The sequence below is a fragment of the Odocoileus virginianus genome, chromosome 10 (assembly GCF_023699985.2).
Source record: "Odocoileus virginianus isolate 20LAN1187 ecotype Illinois chromosome 10, Ovbor_1.2, whole genome shotgun sequence".
Taxonomy (NCBI): Eukaryota; Metazoa; Chordata; class Mammalia; order Artiodactyla; family Cervidae; genus Odocoileus; species Odocoileus virginianus.
Window position 1 is genome coordinate 42,274,478 of NC_069683.1, and position 8,198 is coordinate 42,282,675.

Genomic DNA, 8,198 nt, shown 5'->3' on the forward strand with positions numbered 1-8,198 from the left:
CTCATTTTGCCCCCAGTAAAACTTAATGTGTAACTTGCATGTTATGCACTTTTTAAGTCGACAGGAGCTTGAGTGATCATGGAAGCAAAAAGCCAGAAGTTTCACTGGGTGCACAGTTGATCATGGAGATGAACACAGAACAGGGTTATAAGGTGGAAGTTACAGTCAGCAGAGAATGGGACTTGATGTGAGCGAAGACAAGATCACTGAAGTTATCATGTGTTGGAGCTGGAGAGCTGGATTGATGTGGACAGAACAGAGGGACGAGGAAAAACAGAAGTCCCTTCTCTTCGAAAGACTGCATTCTCTCCTTCCCCCTTGTGCACCATCCAAAGCCTTTCCGGCCACAGAGATGGCTCTTGTGACAACAATTACTAGCATAAACAGTCATTTTTATTTTCCCACAAAGTTCCAGGCAGAGAAGGGGCAGCTGACAGGGCCTCATCTGAGAATCTGGCCATGGAATCAACTGCACGAAGGATGGTTATTCCACATTATGAAAGTCAGGAGTCATCTTCCAAGATAGTGTGCATGCATGCTAAGTTGCTTCAATCGTGTCCAACTCTTTGTGACACTATGTATGAACTGTAGCCCACCAGGCTCCTCTGTCCATGAGATTTTCCAGGCAAGAGTACTGAAATAGGTTGCCATGCCCTCCTCCAAGGGATCTTCCTGACCCTAGGGATGGAACCTGTGTCTCTAATGTCTCCTGTATTGGCAGATGGGTTCCTTACCACTAGTGCCAAATGGGAAGCCCAGTAATAGATAGCAAGTGATGGTTACTTGTTTCCATGCATGAAGGATGCCCATCATCTAAGCAGCACCTCACTTTGCATTGCACCTCCATCTCTCTTTCTCTCGTACACACACACACACACACACACACACACACACATTTGAAACTGGGAGCAGGTGGACAGTGGTCCATTGTTGTTAGATATCACAGAGAGAGACAAAGGTCCAGAAAAAGAGACTCTATGCTTTATACATTTAGCAGGGTGCCCTGTCTCCCCTCCCTGTCTGTCTGCTGTAGTCCTGACTCAGCTCCTCCCTACCCTCTTATTCATACCCGCGGGCTGCAGTGGGCCCTTCCCGAGATGCCTGTTCTGGGATGCTCAGTAGGGGGATGTTCCAAACCATTGCCTGACTGCTGAAGCCCTCCCCTGTACTGGGGTTGCCATTACCTTGAAGATTTCATTGAAACAGGGTCCAAAATCTCCATTCCCACTGCAGCCAAAAAGTAAGCATCCCTGGAACATCACTGGACATGCTCTGGGTCCCTGCATCCTGCCAGGTGCTGGATTTTTCATTGTTCCTGTCTCTCTCCTGAGTATGTGATCACTTTTCCTTAAGGACTCACCCCCTCAACCCCCACCGCCCACTGGACACCCTGGGTCTGGCCGTCTCTTCACTCTCTAGAGGCTACCACAGCCAGGCACTGTGTTGAGCAGACTTTTCTGAAAAGTTGGGGCGACAGAGACAGGTAACAGTACTGAGAACGCAGTATATTACTTAAGACTGAATATTAGCTACTTCAGTTTTCATAATTCTCTGGAGCCATTTCTGCCACTAGAAGGATTTTACTGCTGCTTTTCTCATTTGCTTGTCATCAACCTCTTGCACTGTAGCTGAGCCTCCCCTTCTCTCTCTCCCCCTTTCCTTCCTAGCTAGATTGCCCTACCTGCACATTTTTATGCATTTGGGGGCAGAACAAATTAGCTACCTCTTACACCCTCTCGGCCATAACTTAAGGCCCAAGGGACATCTTTTCACGGCCCAAAGTGATGCAACAGGGTCGTTGTAAACCTGTGCTGTCCAGGACTTACCTGGTGGTCCAGTGGCTGAGACTCTGCTCCCTCAATGCCGGGGGCCTGGGTTCCATCCCTGGTCAGGGAATTAGATCCCACATGCCCCAACTAAAGATCTCACATGCTGCAACAAAGATCAAAAATCCCACGTGCTGAGCTTCCCCGGTGGCTCAGTGGTAAAGAATCTGCCTGCCAATGCAGGAGACGCAGATTGGATCCCTGATCTGGGAAGATCTCATATGTTATGGAGCAAGCAAGCCCAGGCGAACTATTGAGCCTGTGCTCTGGAGCCTGGGAGCCAGAACTACTGAAACCCACATGCTTGGGGTCTGTGCTTCCCAACAAGAGAAGCCACCACAACGAGAAGCCCTCACACTGCACTGAAGAGTAGCCCCTGCTGGCCGCAACTCGAGAAAAGTCCACACAGCAATGAAGACCCAGCACAGCCAAAAACAAATAAAATTGTATATATAAAGATCCCACATGCCACCACTAAGACCTGGTGCAGCCAAATACATAAATTAATTTACAAAAATCTGTGCTTTCCAATATTTGAATTTAAATTCATTAAAATGAAATAAAAGGTAAAATTCTGTTCTTTAGTTGCCGCAGCCTCCTTTCAAGTACTTAGTAGCCACATTTGGCTAGTGGACAGCAGAAAGCTCTACTGGATGGCACTCGAGCTGAATCGAAGTCAATTTCTCCCCTAAGAGATTGTGTCGCTGGCTGTTTGCTATCCCTTTTTGCTGCCTACCTCTTTAACATTCATTGAGTCCTTTTTGTGGTGCAAGGCACTTTTCATGTGTTATTTCATTTAATTCACACAATGGTTTTTTAAAGTGGGAAGTATTTTTCTCATTGCACATAGAAGCCTAAAGTTTGGACAGTCAGTGAATCTAGTCCGTATCCTTACCTCAAGCCAGACTCAGGGTTAGTGACGGGAAGGTAAGGGAAGTGATGGGAAGGCACCAGGTTGGGAGAGGAAAGAAGAAAAGGGCTTTGTCAACTACGAGCGTGCATGCTCAGTCGCTTCACTCGTGTCTGACTCTTTGCCACCCCATGGACTGTAGCTTCCAGGCTCCTCTGTCCATGGGGATTCTCGAGAAGAATACTGGGGTGGGTCGCCATTTCCTTCTCCTTTGTCAACCACATGTATTATAAAACTGTAGGAAAATTTTTCTTACTCTTAAGGGTTCAGTCCCATAGGGTTACTGCAAAGGAAACAAAAATTATTTTTCGAGGTGGTGATTTTTACTTTGCTCTGATGGATGCTCTTGCTTCTGGCAGGGGCCCAGGCAGAAACACCAATGGAGAGAGACAGATCAGAGCTTGCCAGGAAACCAGGAGTGAATGTGGTTAAAAAGCTACCAATCCTCCCCAATACCAGCTGCTCCCAATGCTTCCTTCTGCTCTCTGGTCTACAGACCAGCCCGCCAGGCCAGAACTGTCCCCTCCTGCTCCGGACAACCCAGTGTTTGTGTAGGTTGAGGCGGGAACTGACGCAGTTCAATCAGCTCCCAGGGGAGGCCTGGGTTCCATGGTAGCGCTGTCTGCTGGCTGTTTCTTGTGCTGCAGCCTGTTCCTGGGTTCCTTCTCGAATCTTATGTCCAAGTTTTTGGTCCCTAGATCATTAACATCACCTGACACTTGTTAGGGGTTTCCCAGGTGGTGCTAGTGGTAAAGAACCCTCCTGCCAATGCAGGAAACAAGAGACTGTGGGTTCAACCCCTGGGTGAATATCCCCTGGAGGAAGGCAAGGCGATCCACTCAAGTGTTCTTGCCTGGAGAATCCCACGGACTGAGGAGCCTGGTGGGCCAGAGTCCACGGGGTCAAAAAGAGTCAGACACAACTGAGCAGCCAGCACACATGGCACTTACTAGAGGCGCAAATTCAGACTCTAGTCCAGGCCCGAATCAAAAGGTAGGGTGGGTCTTAACCATTTGTGTGTTAACAATCCCTCAAGTGATCCTGATACACACTAAAGCTTGAGAATCACTGATCTGGGAGGTCTAAACCCACCGTTTAGTCATCCATTCATTGAGTCAACAGTCATTTTTAAAAAGTGAAATATAATTAATTTACAAAAAATTATATTTATTTACAATGTGTTAGTTTTTAGTGTACAGCAAAGTGATTCATTTATATATATATGTATGTATGTATATATATATATGTATGTATATATACACACACATACTTTTTCAGATTCTTTTCCATTATGGTTTATTAAGATATTGAATATAGTTCCCTGTGCTATGCAGTAGGACCTTGTTGTTTATCTAGTGTATATATAGTAGTTTGTGTCTGCTAATCCCAAACTCCTGAGATAAACTCTCCTCCACTTCCTTTCCTCTTTGGTAACTATTAAGTTTGTTTTCCCTATCTGTGAGTCTGTTTCTGTTCCATAAATAATTTCATTTGTGTCATATTTTGGATTCCACATAAAAATGACATCACTTATTTGTCTATTTGTCTTTCTCTTTCTGTCAGGTCAGGAATCATTAGCAAGCATCTTCTAGGTAAACCCAACTCCCATATAAACACATAGAATGTAGCATCTTTCTGCATCCTCACATCTCACATGTTCATTTGGGAAGAGAAGCATTAAGATTATCCTTATTTTACAGACAAGGAGGAAGAGAGAACAGGAGGTCCAGGTTCACACACCTAGTGAATAGCAAGGTGGAGGCCCGTGCTCCTGTCCTTGCGTGTCAGAGCTTGGGATTATTCACCAAACCACAGTTCACCAACTGTCCTAGGTTGGCTTGTGGTTTGTTTTGGGGTTGGAGGAAGTGGGAAGGGAGAAACTTCCCCAAATCACACTCCACTGAAGCTTGTCACGCTGCCTATGGCGGCCAACAACACTCTGTAGGGTAGATGTTCATTTTAGAAGTGACAGACGGGCTGCCTAGTTATCGCTCTACTCTAATCTTACACCTTGTGTCCCGGCTCCTTCTCTCCCAGTGATGATGTATGGCTTCACTGCATGAGCTGTGACGGGGAAGGAAGGAAAGAGCGCAACGTGCTGCATGGGTCGTGCTAAGGGCACAACTTAGGGGCTCTTAGGGAGGTTGGAATTTAACTCCAGTTCTCTAACTGGGGGTTAAGGGGGAAAAATAATGGGGTTAAACAGAAGCCGAGGGTCTTCTGTGGTGGCGCAGTGGTTAAACTTTGCCTGCGTGCCTCTCGGCAAAAACAAAACAAAACATAAAACAGGAGCAATCAATAATGACTTAAAAAATGTTCTATGTTAAAAAAAAAAAAAGCAGAAGCAGAAGAATGTTGACGGGAAGGAGGAAAAACAGAGGACCAACTTGGCCTCCTCTTTCACAATTCGGCAGCCTCTGGGGCAGCTCTTCCAGTACAACATGGGCTGTTCTTCAACAGCGGACAGTTGAGAGCCCCTGCTATGTGCTGAGCACTACACGTCAGCTCCCTGCCTTCAAGGGACAGCCTGCTTTGCAGGGAAGTAGAGACACAGCGGAGGCTTCTTCGTGGCTCAGCGGTAAAGGATCCACCTGCAATGCAGGAGGCGCAGGAGATGCGGGTTTGATCCCTGGGTCAGGAAGATCCCTTGGAGGAGGGCATGGCAACCCACTCCAGTATTCCTGCCTGGAGCATCCCACGGACAGAAGAGCTTGGCAGGTTGCAGTCCATAGGGTCTCAGAGTCGGACACGAGTTAAGCAACTCAGCATGCATGCCCTCAGTGACACAGGGCTTACAAACACGTAGAGAAGGCTTCCTGCATGGCTCAGGGGTAAGGAATCTGCCCGCCAATGCAGGAGACACGGGATCAGTCCCTAATCCAGGACTATTTCCACGTCTCGGAACAACTAAGCCCACGCACCACAACTTTGAGCCTGTGCTGTGGAGCCCAGGGGCCGCAACTGCTGAGCCCAAGAGCCCTAGAGCTCCCGCTTCACAACAGGAGAAGCGCCACAACAAGGAGCCCACCCGCCACAACTAGATAAAAGCCTGCGTGGCAACAAAGACCCAGCACAGCTAAAAATAAGTGAATAAGTACAATTTTAAAAAAAAATCCATGTAGACATTCCCATGGTTAAAATTTCCTTGGCCATAAACATATTTTAACCAACAGATTGCAACATTTTTATGATAATGATAACTCTATGGAGCATTTAGCTAAATGCTAGACAGTGTTCTTAGGTGGAAATGGGACCAGCGGTGCTGAGCAAGTTACCACCAGCCAGGCCCGTGGCAGTGAAATCTCTGAGTCCTAACCACCGGAGAGCCAGGGAATTCCCCCACCATGTTGAAATGTCCCATTTCTGGTCTTCAGCTTTTCAGGCCTGGAAATTGGCTTTTATGAGTTCTCTGTCTACTTATGCCTCATACCTATCAGACTCACAAACAAATGTGTTAACCAGAGAGGCAAGATGCCCATGTATAGTCAGATCTATTACCACTGAGTGGTTGCTGGTCATGCTCGTGGGTCAGCCAACACATCCCTCTGTCCTTGTGAAAATCTGTAGGTGAAACCATTTTCAGTCACTTGGTAGTTGTGTTAGCAGCTCAGTCGTGTCTGACTCTTTGCAACCCCACGGACTATTCCCCACCAGGCTCCTAAATCCATGGGATTCTCCAGGCAAAAATAGTGGCGTGGGTAGCCATTCCCTTCTCCGGGGGATCTTCCCAACCCAGGGACCAAACCTGCGTCTCCTGCACTGAAAGCAGATTCTTTGCCATCTGAGCCACCAGGGAAGCCCTCAGTCACTTGGTAGGTGTGGAATCAGAACCAGGGGTGTCAGACGGCGGTACTGGGGCAGGTCAGAGGGATGTGTGATCCGATGCTTTCTCATCTGTGGCACTGAAGACATCCTTGAGGTGGCTCACAACACTGGCCTGATGCCTCCCATGAAGGATTCAGGGCTCCCTCCATCCAGGTGGGGGGCTGGAGACACACGTATGGCTGCCCACCCCACTTCTGCCTCCTTGCATGATTTCAGCCAGACTTCAGTGCAAGACATCAGGTTCCAGCTTTAGTGTCAAATTCTCTGGTTTCTTTGATTGCCCTTGCCTTGTCCAGTCCCAGGATTATATTTACAACTCTGTCTCTCAAGGTAGTTTCATCAGCAGGTAGGTCAGTCTCAGCAATGCTGTGCAATTTTTAAGTTGCCCTGTTAGGCAGATGGCTTTCTCCTGACCATGTCCCCCAGGGTCAAGGCTGCCCTCGGTGCCAACTGGCCCACAAGACGGCGCAGGCGTCTGCTCTCAAGCCCCTCTTCTCAATCTCTTGTGTTCCCCCATCCTTACCTCCACCTCACTCAGTGCAACAAAACTCTCACAGGGAGGGCCTTTGAACCATTTGTTCCTTCTCTGTCTCTTCCAGGAGCTTCTTTCTTATTCATCTTTTCTAAGACTCTAGAAGTGTTTCTAGTGTGTTAGTCATTTCAGTTGTGTCTGCCTCTTTGCGACCCCATGGACTGTAGCTGGCCAGGCTCCTCTGTCCATGGGATTCTCCAGGCCAGAATACTGGAGTGGGTTGCCAGCCCTCCCCCAGGGGATCTTGCTGACCCAGGGATCAAACCTGGGTCTCCTGCATTGCAGGCATATTTACCGTCTGAGTCACCAGGGAAGCCCCAGAAGTGTTTCTAATTATTACTAATTAATAAATCAGTAAACGTGTGTTGCCAAAGTGAAAAGAGTTCTGGTCTGCAGATTAATGTATTTAGAATCGAAAACTGTTTCAACGCCATCACTAACTTACTTTGGGATATTTCATTGATCGCAGTTGGTTTGTTCTCTTCTTCCCCAGATGTAATTTGGGAGAATTATCTTTTTTCCTCCCCCTCTGCCTCAAGAGGACTTGAGGCAGGTGTCCGTGACTGCTGCCAAGGGTTGAAATTCTGTCAATCAAGTGTGGATCAACATTCCTCATTTTTTCTCCATCCTAAAAAAGATAATAAAGCAAAAAGGCTCCTAGGCATTGAAAGATCTGTTTTTCGGTTCCATCATGTCAATGTTTCAAAATACAGGAAGAAGTATCTCATCCCACCGAGCTCTTGAGAATGATAAGATAATGTCTGTATTTTGATAGCTCGTAAAGTTTTTATTGATCAGTCTGCACCATTATTTTGGTTCTCAATTCATTACCTGTGTATAGTTTAAATACTCAGAAAGAAGATTTTTCAAAATATAGGAATTAGGACTGGAAGACAGATATGAAATGAAATGGTTGTTTCTCTTCTAGAGTTTAGGGATTCCTGGCTCTTGGGCAAGGACGCCCTGGTGCTCACGAGATTGTGGGTTACTCTGAAAACCAAGTCAAACATCATGATGCCAGGCCTGCTGGACACAAGGTCTAGGAACTCGGCCTCTGCTTTTCTTCCCCAATGGATAAGTCACCCCAGGACATTGTCTTCAAGGA